Below are 18565 nucleotides of genomic sequence, written 5' to 3'. Positions count from 1 at the left end.
AACTAAATGTTGTTTTAATTCTTTTAATTCAATATACGAATAGACATATTTATCAGAAAAGAAAATTAAACTTATAATAGAAGTGAGAATGTGACTAATTTAGATCGCTGAACATAACAATTTTATTTAGATTTATGATCGTTTGCTTTTTAAAATAAAATGACAGAAATTCCAGCTTATAACTCACATACAATTGGGTATAATATATCCTACGTCACAGGTTGTGTTGTTCCTACTAAATTTAACCCATGAACGGCATTTTCTGCGAGCCTAACTTCAAGCCACAAATAAACAAACGAAGTGTTCGATCGTTTAAATAGTTGCTCGCCAGATTTTATTGCATTATAAAGAAAAGTTATTGAAACTAAATACAACTAAATAAACAACAACAACTAAAACAAATAACAACAACTACTAATAACAATAACTAAATAAACAACAACTAAATTCCATTTGTTTAGCATTGCGTCATATGTTGTTCCTACTAAATCGAAGTAGTTGTGTTTTTTTTCATATTATACCCAATTAAATAATAAATAATTCACTCAAGTTTCAGCGCAAACATCAAGTATTCGCGATCGCAATGTTCGAACGCTCTCTAGCGGGAGACTGAAAATATCGGGCATTAGTTCCCACATAACCATTGGCAATGATGGACGCCATCTTCATAGCAGCAAATAAGAAGCAAAATTTCCCTAATCAAAAGGTAAAACTAATTGAAAAAACTAACCAGAATATGCCAAACATTGAAGCAGAACACGCCAAGCATTTGAAGAACAATTTCTCCATAATTTTTACCTTTCTATCACCAACAATATAACTTTCAATTTCATGATCACTTGCTGTTACAGATGTGTATATTACGGTAAAATAATTCTTTCTGTCTTCAATTCATTACAAATTAAAATGAAGTCATCATTGCTTTCGTCATTCCAATAAGTAAATGTGAATTCAGAACGTCAAGAACTGCAATAGTTATAGAATATTCTTCTTTGTTATAGAACAGTATATATTTCTGTATCTATATAATTCGGAAAACAACAATAAAGAATCAACCAAATTACTTGAAATAGTGTCATTTGTGTTGATGATTAATAAATTTTGTATCGTTTTCTTGGTAAGTATTTTTTAGTTTTGAAAGAATAGATAATTTCAACTAGAATTCAGCTGTTCTGTTTTTAAATTACATATACAAATTCATATTGAGATCTTACAATTATAAAATATTTTGATGTGTGGTATGTTATCTAAAAGTAAAGAAGAGATAATCTAAGCATGTATTATTTGAAAATAAAATTTTCAAACGAATAACATTTCATTTGGAATTCTGCGGATTTATTAAACAGGTGAGTGTTATGATTTTTATTATAAAAAATTTGCTTGTCAATAATTTTTTTTCATATTTGATGATAGTTCTCGACAGAATGGTTTTTTACGTCTGATTAAGAACTAAAAGAATAAAAAAAAGAAGCAATATGAAAGTTTTCATTTCAATATAAAGAAGTTCTAAAATCGTTTTTTATCCTAAGAATTCTTTATTTTACGTTTTTCAGTTTATACTTTTTTGATAAAAATTGTTGTCAAATTACATTTTTTGAAAAATTAAATGGTATAACATTATGTGTTTATCTATACTTCTTGTATATTCTAACGTTTGAAGTAATATGATTCAGAAAAGTATGTAATAAAAATTCGGTACTTACGTATTAACGCCACCGCCGCAACAGATTTGGTGGTTTTTAAGTGCCGCCAATCTACACTTAAAATTTTTGCGACAAATCATAAAACAAAACGCTTTATTTAAAATCAAAGTAGTCAAACGGATTTCGGTGGAAAATGGGCCGATATAGAATTTAGCATAGATTCAAAACAATCATATCGCCATATGAACTCTGATAAATAACATTCCAAATGAAATAACATTTCCAAACGTACGTTTACCAAGATAAAGTTTCATGTCGTGGGAATTGGTACATTTTCGTTTTTTCGGTAAAATATTTCGCTCCTGAAAAAGATAAAGTGCGTCTTGTTTTGTTTTCGGCAAATCCTAAAGACGAATTTTCGTAGCACTAAAAAATGACGACAAAAATGATTTTTTTTTTGTTTTTCTTTTGTTTTTGTTTCGTCAGCATTCTTTCTTTTACGTTTTTTAGTTTCTAAATAATGATTTTTATTGAAACTTGAAATTTTTTGATAAAAATTGTTATCCAAAAACTTTTTTACAAAATTAAATTTCATAAAATTATGAGGCTTATGTATTCTTTTTATTCATTTTAATTTCTGAAGTAATATGATTCTTAAGACTATGGATTGTAAAGTTTAAATAGGCCTTTCATGTTACATCATTAAATTTAGTAAAACTATTTCTCGGGCATTAGGTTTTAACTCTTATAAGAATATACATAATTTTTTCTTTTTATTTACAAATATTTTCCGATGTGTTTTGGATGTTCCTTCTCTAAAAAAAAAGAGATACCATTTTGTTTTCTTTTGCATATGAAAGATTATCAAACATTTTTCTTTTTTAAAATTAATTAACCACAATAAAGAAGGAACGTTGCAATGCTACACGCTACATTAAATACATCTCTAGAGTAACTGAGTGACTGTTCATATAGAAATCGCAGGTATTCGTCTCATACAACAACGCCCCCTATAGTTCGTTGCGATCGCGAATTGCTTAAATAAATACCACTAAAGTTCGAGTGAACGCAAAGCAAGAATTTCGCTCAAATGTAGGTGTAATATACTCAAGTTAAGTTAAAAAAATTTCAATCAACTTGCACCGACCACAACACTGACGTAAAATATCCTCGAACGAATGGTGGATGGATCATGAGTTAGAGTCCCCTTGGTCTCAGGCTAACCGCGGCACTTTTTCGTGGTTGTCCACTCCATGGAACGCAAATACGGGTTAGTTCCAACGGGAAATTTATCTCAATATTTGATCCAAGAGTTCCCTTGTCTTTGGAATTGGGCTCAAAATTACAAGGCTACGCAGTAGAACATTAGTTGTCGTAAACAAATAAAATAAAAAAAATACCTATTTGGATGAGAAAATGAATGCATACAGCCATATCCACCACTAAAATAATGCGTTTATATGTTTGTTAAATACTTTCATTCAGTTTGATATTCTCCCTTATCTGTTTGTAAACCTTGATAAAGCTTTCATGTTTCTGCAAATATGATTAAATTGTGTCACTAATAAACATTTTATAGATTTACATCCTCATTATTATTTTGGATATGCTACTGTTAGATGAACTTCATATCTACTGTAAATAACTTTTATTTATAGAGATTTATATAGTCTTAAATGTATTTAATTTTCAGATTTGATAAATATTTCAGCAATCCTGACGACATTGAATTTATTCCGGATCGAATCTCATGAGACAAAACATTAGAATCCTTCTATAAATTTAATTTTGTATCGTATCTTAAATAATAATTACTTTATCCTACTTCATTAATTTACTTAACTTACCATCTTACTTTGTTAGATATAAATTAACATCCGTATCTGTATTTGGTTAGGAAGTGAATCTACAAGATTTTGTTCTCATAGCAATGAACGTTTGCTTCAATTATTTAACTGCACCCTATTGTAATGTTGAAGTAATAACATAATATTCAAACATTCTTATATATATATATATATATATATATATATATATATATATATATATATATATATATATATATATATATATATATATATATATATATATATATATATATATATATATATATATATATATATATATATATATATATATATATATATATATGATCTTAAAAAGACGACCGTATGAATTTCATAAAATTAAAATTTAAAACAAAGTTGAAAAAGCATGTTAATCTAACAAAACCACTATTAAAATATTTAAGTTGATTTAGAAGCAAACTAGTACAAGGCATCACTCGATCTTTTGAAATTTTAATATAATGTATTGTTTGCAAAAATTTTATTCAATTCTGAAATAAATAATAATTCAAAAGGCATTGCATTATTCAATGAATAATTATTAATTATCATGCAAATAAGTCATAAATACAATGATTAAACATAAAGCATAAGTTCAGTTTTCGAACACTTTATTGATATATCAAATATTCAAAACAAGCATATTTTCATAGTTAGTTGAGGCATAAAAGAAATTTAATTGATTTATTGCCTCAAAATATTATAATAAGTTTTTTCTTCGTAACTACACTGGTGTGCAAAACTTAAGCCACAAGTGGTTTTTCGGCCACAGCTCCCCAACAAAGTATAAGATAGCCATGAAATTGCAGTATAATATGCACGTAATTCAGTAGAAAGATTATTTGTATGCAAATTTTAGAAATAAAACGTCGTAGGTGATGTAAGTGTACGTAAACCTTGTGGGTCGGCGCGCAGGTCAAAGCTGTGATAAAAGGATGAAGAGCACCGTAGATAAAGACATTCGCTGCAAGTGCAAGTGATTTGTTTTGTGAAACATGTCTTCAAGAAATCATTTAGACGACTTTACTCGAGGAAGAATGATTGGGAAGCTTGAGGCGGGGCGTAGTGTGACCAGTGTCGCCGAAGAGTTCGGGATCAACAAAAGTGTTGTTTCTCGTGCTTGGAATGTCTTTAAAACTACTGGTACAGCTGTTCGGAAGGTTCGTGGTGGCCGTTCAAGGAAAACAACACCAAGAGATGACCGTTACATTGTCCTCCAGGCGAAAAGAAGCCGTTTTCAGTCAGCGAGCGCCATATCTCAGCAACTGTGCACAGCCACAGGCGACAAGTATCAAGATTTACAGTGGCCAGACGTCTCCACAAAGGTGGCTTATTTGCTAGACGTCCTGAATGCTGCATACCTTTAAAAGTTAGCCATCGGCGGCACTGTTTAGAGTGGTGCAGAGAACACGAAACCTGGACACCTCATCAATGGTGTCGCGTCCTCTTCACAGATGAGAGTCGTTTTAGTGCTACAAGCGATGCTCAACGTCAGTTGATCTGGAGAGAGGTTGGAGCTCTATTTCATCCCAATAACATCGTGGAAAGAGATCGTTACGGTGGTCCTGGAGTTGTCGTCTGGTGTGGCATCATGTTAAATGGGCGGACTGAGCTTCAGATCTTCGACCGAGGTTCTGTAACTGGAGACTGCTACTGCAATGAGGTAATCATACCCCATGTGCGTCTGTTCCGAGGGGCCATTGGACCAGACTTCATTTTTATGGATGACAATGCCCGGCCACACCGTACTACTAATGTTAAAGAGCTACTGGAAAGTGAAGATATGGATTGGCCAGCTTACTCTCCAGATCTAAATCCCATATAGCATGTGTGGGATGCATTAGGGAGACGTCTTGCGACAGGAAAGTATCCTCCTGGTAACACCCATCAGCTAAAAGATGCGTTAAAGGAGTAATGGAGACGTTTACCCCCAAGAACTCCTGGATAATCTGGTGCTTAACATGGAGAGACGATGCCAAGCAACAATTACAGTAATGGGAGGGCATATCACATACTAGGGAACATCTGCCAGTTGTACTTACGCTTCTTCAGGCAGTTATGTGTAACGCCACTATATGTTAAATAAAGCCTTTTTTTGTTCCATACCCAACTTTAAGCTTTATATTCATTTCTGCGCCATTATTCTTTTACCATCGTTTAAGTTCAAAATAATGTGCATCATATTCAAATTTCATATCAATCGGATAATTTCTTGTAGAGTTATGACAAAAAACCTACTTGTTGCTTAAGTTTTGCTCACCAGTGTAGAATAAAGGATTTAAGAACAAAGCAGGATGAAATAATTTGAAAAATCCGATATAACTTGTGAGGTATGCCACTACCTGATCAAAGCAATTGATGCATAGAACTATATTCTTTATTACATTAGCTTAATTTACGTAAAGAAACTTAATGATGTGCAACATTTGAATGTACGCCAATTTGCTCAAAACTTTAATTAAAATTAAAGATTACTGTATGACTTGCTTTTGCTTAAAAACTAACTTAATTGGTCGCTAAATATAATGTAATGTTTTGTTTTCTTTAACCACTTTTTCAAATTATAAAAAATTCATTTGAATTATCTCTTTCGTTTTACAACATATCTATTTAAATAATGAAAGAAAAAATTGTAAATTTTGACGAATATTAAAATTTAGAAAAAAAACATTAAGCAATAACATTAAGCAAAGATTTTGTATGGCAAAGCTGTTGGCTCAGTTTAAAGGACAATGCTTGAAGCTTTTATAAATAGTTTCTTTTTAATTTGTGCAAAATTTGCATCGAGTGAAATGAGAGCATGTAGTTTTAAGCTTCATTCCTTTTTTCAGTACCACTATAATTTAAAAAGCATTCTAATATAAATATTGCAATTCTACAGAATTTCTGAATTGCTAGTATTAAAGCTAGAAATTAGCTAATATTTTCCTCTCCTCATGTTGGCCGACCCAGACATAGTTTGCGTCCAGCATCATTTCTAAAACCTTCAATCATGATCTTTCAAAATGTTCAAACAGTTTTTCCGTGTAAAATCATGCTATGTTTGTTGTTAAAAGAAAAAGTGTTTACATAGAGTTAATAAAGAAGTGTTTGCATATTTTTTTCCAACCCCAGTAGATGAAATAAGCAAAGATAAATGTATAATGTATGCAACTTTCATTATTATTACAAGCTCAAAATTCGCTTTTCGGTGTGAAAAGACAAGTAGAAAATAATAAATAAATCAGTTTTGACCAACACTACAAATTCATATACAAAATTAAGAAACATTTCCCAACATAATTAATGAAGCTAAATAAATACCAATAAATTTTTATTTATCATTGCATTTTCTCCCTCTTCGTGGCTTTGCGCTGTTAGATAAAGCAAAACACGTATTTTGTAATTTATCCCATCAAAATAAATATTAACTGATTGCAGTATCGCTTGTCACGATAATGTTGCTAGAGGATATAACTTTAACTAACTTATAACTAACTAGTAAGGATAACTTATTACCCACGACATTATTATCTTATATTATCACCATCGTTGAACAGCTGACCCAATCTTTTTTTGAAGTTAGCCTTATAGCATTGAACCCAACCAAGAAGACAATCCTGGATTAAGTATTGGGAGAAATTTGTCTTCAAGGGGGCCTTCTGATAGAACTAACCCGAATTTGCGTTACAAGAAAATTTGCACTACGTGAAAACCAAGAAAACCTTCCACGGTTACCCTACTGCAAAGGTACTGGAATCTAACCCATGATCGGTCTTCCACTGAGGGTATTTTATGTTAACACTGTGGTCGGTGCGAACCGAGTATGTATCGACCAGCCACCGCAGGGATTCTAACCTGGATCACCTAATTGGGAGACGAGCGTTCTACAAAACTCATGATAGTCAAAATTCAACACAATCAAGCAATTTTCTCCGGTATTTTAACGCTTCGAAGGGCTGAAGAAACCTTTTTTTCGTAATAAAATCCCTCTTTTCATTAAAAGTGAACCAAATATACTTATACGATTAACATGTGACCATAAAAGTACTCATTAAAACTGCCCCAATTACAATGATACTAGAAGTATCTATTACCAAAATTAATTAAGCATCGTTGTTAACAATAATATGCGATTTTTTACGTTTCTCCAACACGAATTTGTACAATTTATCCGTTAATTTTGTTTTTCAGTACAGAAATTTTTTTCCAATTAGCAACCATTTTTTAGTTGACTTTTTTTCTAAACGAATTAGTATTAAACGAGTTAGTACTATAAGCAGTATTTGATTTCGGAACATAAACTAATAATCTATCCATCAGTTTTTTCTATTTCATTATCTTAAAATTGAAAATCAATGATGTTATTGCATCAAGTCGATTATTTTCTATTTAAACCAGCTACTTAATATAGTTGAATGAACAATTTGGATCTAAATATGTGATTAATTTACTCACTTTTCAGGAATTTTATCATGTTAAGCTGGAAACGCTATGTTGAGGATTCAGTTCAAGACAATATTTGGAACACGCAGAGGGAGGGAATGAGGATCGAAGTCATGATCTACATCTTCACTAACCCTGTTTACTGCTGCTATTGTAAGTAGAATAAAGTTTTGAATTGGTACGAAGAATCAAAGAATCAGAGGGTTAAACTGCGTTATATTTTGAATGGTTTTAATAATCTCATCCCCAGCTATGTTATCATGCGAAGAAATCAGTTGCTAGTGCATCTTGCGACAAGATGAAAGTCGTTTCAGCTTTTCCAAAATATTACCACTCCTGTCTTATTTCTTGCCATATGCCAATTAGGCAGAGACTGGATTGCACTTCGACTGTCAGTTAAAATCCAGATGTTACCCAAATTTTTTTAAGTTTAATGCCTCCGAAATCGTAAGGAATGAGATATAAAAAAAAACTATATTTTATTTAACTTTTTTGACGAAATACTTATTTGCAGTATATGGCTAACGAAATTAAATAAACTTTGCCTAGTTAAATTTCCTCGTAAAACCATTTAATAGCCATCGTTGAACAGCCTACCCAAGTTTGGTTCATGAGAATGAGAATCAATGTTCAACTCCGGAGCCCTGTAATTTTGAACCCAATCTAGAAGACAAGGAAACTCCTGAAGTAGTACCCCCAGAGGTATTTTATTTTATTTTATAACCATCGTTGAACAGTTTAGGGTTCACGTCTACTAATATTTAACTCCGTAGCCTTGTAATTTTGAACCCAATCCAGAAGTCAAGGAAACTTCTGGATCAAGTACAGGGAGAAATTTTCCATGGAGGATTTTTTGAAGGAACTAACCGGCGTTTGCTTTACATAAATAGGAAAACCACAAAAGCGTCATCTCCGTAAACCATTGAGTCCTAGAACGTGAAAATCCAGTCGTTAGATCAAATGTTATTCAAGTTATTTCTCTTATTTCTTTTAGTGCTGAACATCATTACATAACAACTCTGAGATTACACTGTGTGGGTAATCAAGATGGCTTATGAGGCAAAGACTTCTGTCTTACCGTCTTTTCTGTTTTTTATTCGATGTTTTTTCCCCGGTCGTTCAATTATTTGTTTGTTTGCTTTTCATGTTACCTCTTTCCACTCTTTTCTCACTCGCATTCATAAATGGAAGTAAAAAAAATAACTAGAAATAGCTATATTTGAAGGTTAAACACACACAACATAAGGGCTTCTTGTAGGCTACAATTGAATACGTGTACGAAAACAAACAATAACATGCATATCTGTTGCTGTTGTCATACATAATTGAGGTAAAGGGGATGCGCTTATTTTTGTATTACAGTGGCGCCATCTATTACCAAGAATTTTACTTCTGTGCCACATACACATGCCACAGCCTGTTCATAGGGTGATCCCATTCATACATCGATTCATTCATAAACAGATCGTAAATTTGACCTGAAACAGAAAACGGTCAATCTCCAACTCAGTACTTCCAAATGTATGATTTGTTATGGGAACATGGAGAGCTTTATACTCGACAGATATAACTTACCCCAATCACCATCTTCTACACGGGGAATCTTCATTCAGTGGGGATCGACCTCACGAACTCTTGGACATGGACCCAAAGCTTTGCTAACCAGGCTATCCCAGCCGCATGCATATTTAAAGTATTAGCACATTCGTTTATTTTGTTCTTGAATTTTCCTTACATGCATCATTTATTTGATGAAATTTTAGACCTTTAATTTTAGACCTCACGTGAATTGGGACACGTGAATTGGGACATGGGCCCAACTCCTCACCAACCAGGGCATCCGAGACAATATGAATATTTAAGATATTAATAAATTTTTTTTTGTTCTTACATTTTCCTTATTTGCATTAAATAAATACATTATAAATATAAATGTACTTGGAGGAATATAGTTGATGAAATTTAAATATTGTGAAAGCGTTCTTTTTCTCTTTTTTCCAAAGCAAAAAATAATAATTTTACTGTAAAACTACGCCAAAGACAAACTTAAAATCGATAATGTAATTCAGTCTCGCTTTACATTAATTCTATTTCAGAAGCAAGCTTTTTCATTCAATCACACTCATTGTTTTTCGAAATACAGCAAACATTGGCAAGTTTGACTATAGTGAGTAACCTAGCTTAAAGAAAGGAAAATAGTGATAATTAGACAAAAAGAAATTTCTTAATAGCGAAGTGTGTCTTGTTCATTAAATTAGATTATTCTATTATGTTATTACTTCTACATTACAATAAGGTGCAGTTAAATAATTGAAGCAAATGTTTTCGAACGATTGTAAAACAATAAAGCTTTTCTATTTTATTATAGCAATAACTCATTATATTACGCATGATTTAAATAAATTAAATAAAGATATTTTTCTATAATAAATAAATTGATTGCACATAATTTCCTATTCAACGTTTACATTTTTTATGCTTAGTTTCAGTTACTTAAAAAACTGATTAGTTTAAGCTTTTAAGTAAAATAAAATAAATTATTTTTCTAGTTTCCCGCTTAAAGAATGCAATCATATAAATAAATATGAAAATATTACATAGTCATACCTTTTGAATGAATATGCTTATTTATATTATTGCATTCTTTATATCATATTTTATAATATATTTGCTCTAATTTTTAGCGGCAGCATTTGCACGTGTTATTAAAGTATAATGAGTTTAAGTTTTTCAACAAAAAAAAAGAAATGCTCAAATATTTAATCTTCAAGTCTTCATTTATTTTTTGAGTTGGCAATAAAAAAAGGAAATATCAAATATAATGTGAGCTGTCATAAGCATGAAAGTGTAAAGGTACATGTTTAAGAATTCATAATTGAAATTTTTTTTTCTTTCTCGGGCAACGAAATTCTGAAGCAAACTCAGCCATAAGTTGAAAAGAATTGAAATATTAAAAGCGAACGAAAACGAAAGAAAACGTTGGTAAAAGATATAATACTGAAGGAATGTAAAGGAGACGTGCTGTTATATGTTTTGTTTTAAAAGCACAATTATTTCTTCATTTATGCTAGTTCTTTTATTGCATATCATCTATTTAAGTTTAATTTTTTTTCATTTAAATAACTTATTATTGACTAAAACTATACATATCGTTTTTAAACTTGTACATTTCAACAAAAAAGTAGTCTGCAAATGTCATTTAAAGAAAATCTGTAGCTTTAGGAGATTTAGCAGATTTGAAATCCCTACACTCGAATTAAGCAGGATCAAGTACTTGCACAAAGGCAACAAAAAAATCACTCCCCAGTGTAATCAAGTCATTTTTGTCAACTATCTTTCATAGCTTTTTTAAAGACATTAGATTCTTTTTTTTTAAACTTAAATTTTAGCTTGTGGAACTAAAACAAAATATAATGCCAGACTAAATCTGGTTTTAAAGGAGAAGATCTGGTTCAATAGGGTTTTTACATGATGGTAAAAATCTTGGTAATATCTAAAAAGCGTCAAAAACTTGCCAACCCTGATAAATTACGCTAGAAAATCTGAGTTAACTCATTTCAAAAAATTATCACAAAAAATTATGAAATTTTTACGTACCCTCTTAATACCATATTTAATCTTCTGAGAAATACAGTGCAAAATGTAGTTTTTAATCAAAGATATTTTGTTAAGTGTTATATTTAATAAATATAATACTGTTTAAATACTCTAACTAACATGCGAGACGAGTCAGCACTGAAGGATAGCATTCAATACAAAAATCGAAAATAAAAATGTTCCTCTAAAGGGATGATTCAATAGTTATTATTCTGTGCAGTCACAATTATCTGAAATGAACTCATGATAATGGAAAGCTGTTTGTTTGATAAAACTGACTTTTTTGTTGAATACGTATTATATTGAAAGTTAGTTTTGCATAGTTTTAAATAACGTAGAGTTTAAGAGGTAGTTCTTTATTTCTGAACAAAAACCCTTTTTCAGGGGTTTGTGCTATTCTTTTCTATAATTGAGTTTTCATGTATTCGCATGATATTGTAACTTTAATCACTTTGAAATACAATGTTCTCGGTTTTGAAATAAAATCCATCTTTATAGGTACGATGATAGATATACAATCTCAACACATTCTTCAGAATTGATTCAAGTATGTTAATTGCCCATATAATATATTTTCTCTTTTTTTTTCTATATACAAATGCGAAATATAAGTAGTGTAATGGAAATAATAGAATATGAATAATAGACTGTATACAATACATTTCCTTATCATGAAGAGGAAAGCGTAAATTGTGTAAATGTTTGTTTAATGGAAGACTGTGACGGTGCTAAGGCCGCGAAAATTATAATTTTAAATAAGTTTTTTAAATAAAAGGAATAAAATTGGCTTTATGTTCGAATATATATCCGGCGTAGATATATTTTTGCAAATATATTTATCGCTTTAATCGCTTAGAAATACAATGTTCTCGGTTTTGAAATAAAATCCATCTTTATAGGCACGATGATAGATATACAATCTCAACACATTCTTCAGAATTGATTCAAGTATGTTAATTGCCCATATAATATATTTTCTCTTTTTTTTCTATATACAAATGCGAAATATAAATAGTTTAATGGAAGTAATAGAATATGAATAATAGACTGTATACAATACATTTCCTTATCATGAAGAAGAAAGCATAAATTGCGTAAATGTTTGTTTAATGGCAGACTGTAACGGTGCTAAGGCCGCGGAAATTATAATTTTAAATAAGTTTTTTAAATAAAAGGAATAAAATTGGCTTTATGTTCGAATATATATCAGGCATAGATATATTTTTGCAAATATTTATCGCTTTAATCGCTTAGAAATGCAATGTTCTCGGTTTTGAAATAAAATCCATCTTTATAGGCACGATGATAGATATACAATTTCAACACATTCTTCAGAATTGATTCAAGTATGTTAATTGCCCATATAATATATTTCCTCTTTTTTTTTCTATATACAAATGCGAAATAAAAATAGTTTAATGGAAATAATAGAATATGAATAATAGACTGTATACAATACATTTCCTTATCATGAAGAAGAAAGCATAAATTGCGTAAATGTTTGTTTAATGGCAGACTATATCGGTGCTAAGGCCGCGGAAATTATAATTTTAAATAAGTTTTTTAAATAAAAGGAATAAAATTGGCTTTATGTTCGAATATATATCAGGCGTAGATATATTTTTGCAAATATATTTATCGCTTTAATCGCTTAGAAATGCAATGTTCACTGTTTTGAAATAAAATCCATCTTTATAGGTACGATGATAGATATACAATCTCAACACATTCTTCAGAACTGATTCAAGTATGTTAATTGCCCATATAATATATTTTCTCTTTTTTTTTCTATATACATATGCGAAATATAAGTAGTTTAATGGAAATAATAGAATATGAATAATAGACTGTATACAATACATTTCCTTATCATGAAGAAGAAAGCATAAATTGTGTAAATGTATGTTTAATGGCAGACTGTGACGGTGCTAAGGCCGCGGAAATTATAATTTTAAATAAGTTTTTTTAACAAAAGGAATAAAATTGGCTTTATGTTCGGATATATATCAGGCATAGATATATTTTTGCAAATATATCATTTAATTTCACGCATGAAGTGCAGTATAAAACAGGGAAATCACCCATTAGCACTGATAATAGGACACATTGGTAGGACATTTTTGTTTCATAAATTAAAATAGAAAATTTATTCAGAAATATTTCGAGTCTATTAAAATAACTTCGTTAAAGATATAAATTTCTAAATATTTTAAAGAAATCAATGGAGTCTAAAACTGTTAAAAACCTTATGAGCGTAAAACTTCTTTTTTACTGCAAAATTTTAAGAAATTGATATCGATAGATACTATCGTTGTTAGAATCATGTTGAATATGTTATTTTTTTTAAAAGAAATACTCATAATCATATTTTAAACTCTATCTAATTGTTACAATGTGTTTTGGGTAGGACTGGGCTATAAATCGATGCATCGCGAAATATCGATTTAATGCATATATAGGCAGGCCGATATATTGACTTTCGTTTCAGGCGATGCATCAGAAATCTGATTTAATCCGCTGATAGTGACTTTCGTTTTAGGCAGGCGATGCATCAGAAATCCGAGCTGCCGAGAGTGACTCTCGTTTTAGGCGATGCATCAGAAATCTGATTTAAGTCGTCATGTAAGACAACGCTAGCAGGTTTAACGATATAACGATTTAATATGTGAAAATAGTGACCTACGCTAACGCTGTCACCGTGGTGAAGACTATTTTGATTTTGTCTAACTGCTGAGCTGTTGACATCGTCTAGCTACGAAGACGATGTTAGTTTTATGATGTTGGATAACGAAAAGCTCCCGGTTTCGTGCGAGGATCCGCGTTGAAATCGAACGCTATGCATAGTTTCTTTATGCGCCATTTTTGTCTTTGGAAGTCTACTTTTCTTGAAGATTATTTTCAGCTGGACTTACGTTATTTTGTGATAGCTGTGCATTTTACTATTTAGCGCATTGTGCATTATTTCGTCACTTTTTCTTCTTCTTTTTTTTTTGTCTATCGGTATTTAACGATTCTTGTAAATTATTTTTAGGAAACCTGCTGTTACTTGGCGATCGTTGCGCAATTGCTGCTATCTTAAATATTCGTTCTTTGTTCGGAGCTCAATCTATTAATGAAAAGAAAACACGAATAAAGAAGAAAAAAAAAGAAAAGATTCTTCTTTTTTTTTTTTTTTTTTTTTTTTAATTATTGTTTTTCATTTTAAGCGATACAATTTAATAAGGGTATTTTGTATTTAACTTTGTTATAAAAAGTGTTTTTTTTTAATTTATTTAATGCATGTAAGTATAATAATTTGATAGAATTTAATTATTTTTAAGCAAATAAATCATCTTCAGTCGTTTTTAATTTTAAAAAATTTGGCTATTAGTTAAAACAAATATTTTAATTTAATTGAATAATAAGTTAAGAAATGTCTTGACGCTTTTTAATAATTTAACAATAGTACTTAAAAGTTTTTTATTTTAATTTTTCTTAAAATTCTTTCAATACTTGTTTGTTTCATAATTTTTTAGACAGTCTGTATCATTTTTAAACAAATAAATCTATAGTCGATTTTATTTTCAAAAAAGAAAATAATAATAAATAAATAAAAAACTTAAATTTATTTTTACATTCATCAAGTAAAGAATTAACCATTAGTTAATACAACTTTGTTATTTTAAATAAATAAAATAAAAAAGGTCTAACAATGCTTCAAAAGCGCGAATTTCTTTTAACAAATAATTTAAAAAATGTTTTACTAAAGAGAACATTTCTTAAGCTTGTTCTTTTTAAGCTTGTACTTTCGTTTTTTTCTTCCTTTTAATTTTTAATGTATGTATGTAAAATATTTTGTTAGTTTTATTATTATTTTTAAACCAATAAATCTTAAGTCAATTTTAATTTTAAAAAAACTTAAAATGCAGCTTGGATTTGTTTTTACTTAAGACATTTAGTTTTGTAATAGATTTATTCCTTTTAGTTATTTTTGACTCATTTAATGATTTCTGATAGATAATTTTTGAACACATGCTGAATCGCGATGCATCGCTATATCGCGATGTATCACGATATAAAATTTCTTACATCGCCCAGTCCTAGTTCTGGGACTTATGAACTAGGTCCTACTTCAGTTAAAGTCTAGTATAACACTCGTTTTAAACACTGATGCTTTTACGTGAAATCAAATCACAGTCCTGCCATCTTTTCTGCAGTTACGACAGAAACATGTTTGTAAACACTTAACACAAAATATTCCCGTTACGATAGTGAAAAGCAGCATAATCTTACAGAGAAGATGAGCAGAAAATAAATATATTAATTTATTATGCAAGTTATGATTTTGTAATGACTCCATTTAAGCATAAGATCTTCAGAAACTCGTATGATTTTTTAAAGCTAGGCAAAATATTTAGCATGATAATTACTGAAAAAAGTAGTAGGGTGAACTAACCAGTGAAGGAACACTTAATCTTAGCTCGCCTTTGAAAAAATCATCAAAATTTGCAATTTTAGCTAAACGGCAGTGCCAACATATTTTTTTATTAAATGCCGAATTATGTAAAAACATTTTAGAGAACTTACGTAATATTGTTTTAAGCTTTTGGTGGTTCAAATAATGAGTAGTAAGATGATCAAGTGAAGAAACAGTTCTTACCAGTGAATGAACACTAAATTTTCCAGTGAATGAACACTTGATTTTGAGAATTTTTGATGCTCTTTAGGAGTTCATAGGCCATACAAATGTCTAAAAACAAGGAATTATAACATCTAATCACAGTTAACGTGGAAAATTTTCCTTTTTTCAGTCATGAAATGGAAAGTAAAATGGGGTTGAATACAGAATTAAAAATTCTTTTTTAATTTTCTTACTCACAGTTTAATAGTCGAGTCTAAATCATGAATGTTTATCATTGTGTAATCCGACGATATTTTATTGCTATTGTTCTATTGCGTTCTGTTTAATCTTTTTCCCCATATTTTTTTAAGCTTTTTTTTAATCTTGTTAAGTATTTTTTTTTCTCTTTATCACACTTTCTTGCTTTAACTTTTTTTTTCCGGTTCTTTCAGTCTCTTTAAATTTCGTCCTTTTTCTGAAGTTAATGCAAAAGGTAATTTATTTATTTCTATTTTGATTTGATCTTCCTCTTTTATTTCCATATTTGGCTAATGTAAATATGTATTTGAAATTTCTTCTGATTTTTCAGCACTTTTTCTAGAATTTCTCACTGAATAATTGATGGAAAAAACGCGTTTTGAAGTTTGAGGAAAATCCATCTCTGATTCACTTATGCGAGTGGATCTTCAGCAATACTTACCATTTTCTGACTTTGATTACTAATCGAATGAATTGTTTTTGCAACTAGCAATGCCCCAAGAGGACTTATCTCAAAATCAGTTTTCAAGATACATTCATTATCAATGTTAGTTGTTTCAGCTTTCGTGCCAAAGCCTGACTTAACTAAATGTTCTTTTTGCAATAAATTCTTATTCCATATTCAGAAAAGCACAGGATATTAAATATTTAGGAGATTAGACTCTTCGGTCAATGTTCCTTTAAAAATTTGCAACATATCTTGTTAGATTTCATTCTTAAGCTTCGGAAGAAATAATGCTTCGGGACTCAAAGTTCTCGTTTATCAAAATATGTGTTTTGTTGATAAGCTTTCTTGCTCATTAACTCTTTGTGTCTGTCTTTCATGCATTTGCTAAAGTCAACGTTTCCAACATCAAATGAAAAAATATCACATTTCAGAAAAACATTTTAACTTCATCAGTTGATGCTTCAAAAGCCTAATTAAAAATTTGTGTAAAATTACCTCTACATATTGCTTTACGATTCTTTTTTTTCCAGGACATCATAAGGCTAGAATACATTAGTAGAATTAGGTAGAAAGCTAAACCAGAGATTTTGTTTTGATAAACAAGACTTGCTCAGTTTCAAATTGATATGAGATTTATGCCCATCCAGAAGAAGCAAAATAAGGAATTTTATAGAATTTTCAATTAGCCATGGGTAGAAAGAAGCATTTGCAATATATCCTTAAAATGTTGTTGCGGTCATCGATTCACTTCATGAATCACTTTTTCCATTGAAATATGTAGCAGAAACTGATTCTGTAATACCTCGAGGAATTCTTCAGTAAGGAAGAACTACCAATGGAGGCACTTTTTTCACACTAGCTGAAATGTTGGCCAAATTTGTTCTTTTTTTCATTCCCAGGTACTATAGAATATAATGCCTTATAATCTTTAGGGCCAAAGATTTTTCCCGTATTCAACTACCGTTTTGCTCGCTTTGTAAATGCAATCCTTTTCTAAAAGGATGCCAGGGCTACTTTCCACCTTAAGATTCCTCCAAGTTCTTCAAACCAGTCTTTCGAATATTATTCTCTCAAAGGGAAGTTTTGCCTTTTGAAATTATCTTCGCATTGCACTGAATTATCGGCGGATGTAGTCTTAAAAAAAACTTCACCCATTTTTCACCTGGATGATTGTCTTTAAATGTATTTTTCCTACCAGTTTCCGTCATGACGTTAAAGACAGCAATATGATAATAATTTAGCCTATTATTAGCATAAAAGCCAGCAAAGAAATGTTCTATTCAAGCTTTTATTATTATATGTAGTTAGTTTACGACCAGTAAATATAGTTTATTAAGGTGTCTAACGTATGATGTGACTAACCGCTACATTTATAAAGATAAATAATAAATAAATTATAATTATAATTATCTAAATAAATTTAGCAATTAAATTAGCATTTTGAAAGGAAATTGATTTAAGAACTATTCATACAGCATTTAACTGAATTTCAGGTGTCCTTTATATCACAAAGCTACTAATTATCCATGTAAAATCATATTTCACACATACTGTTCATTCACTGGGAAATCTATTCCCAGTGAAGGAACATGCTTGTTCCTTCACTAGTTAGAAGTTGTTTTTTTGTGCTCTTAACATAATTTTGATGCATAATATGACTAAAAGTACAAGAAAATTTAAAATTTTCTTTAATTTTCATTAACTTGGAAAAATCCCAGTAAAGGAACACTTGTTCATTCATTGGGTT

Source organism: Parasteatoda tepidariorum, chromosome 4, assembly GCF_982258835.1.
Source record: "Parasteatoda tepidariorum strain Cologne lab strain chromosome 4, Ptep-v5.0, whole genome shotgun sequence".
NCBI classification, from domain to species: domain Eukaryota; kingdom Metazoa; phylum Arthropoda; class Arachnida; order Araneae; family Theridiidae; genus Parasteatoda; species Parasteatoda tepidariorum.
Note: the sequence above shows the minus strand (reverse complement) of the source record.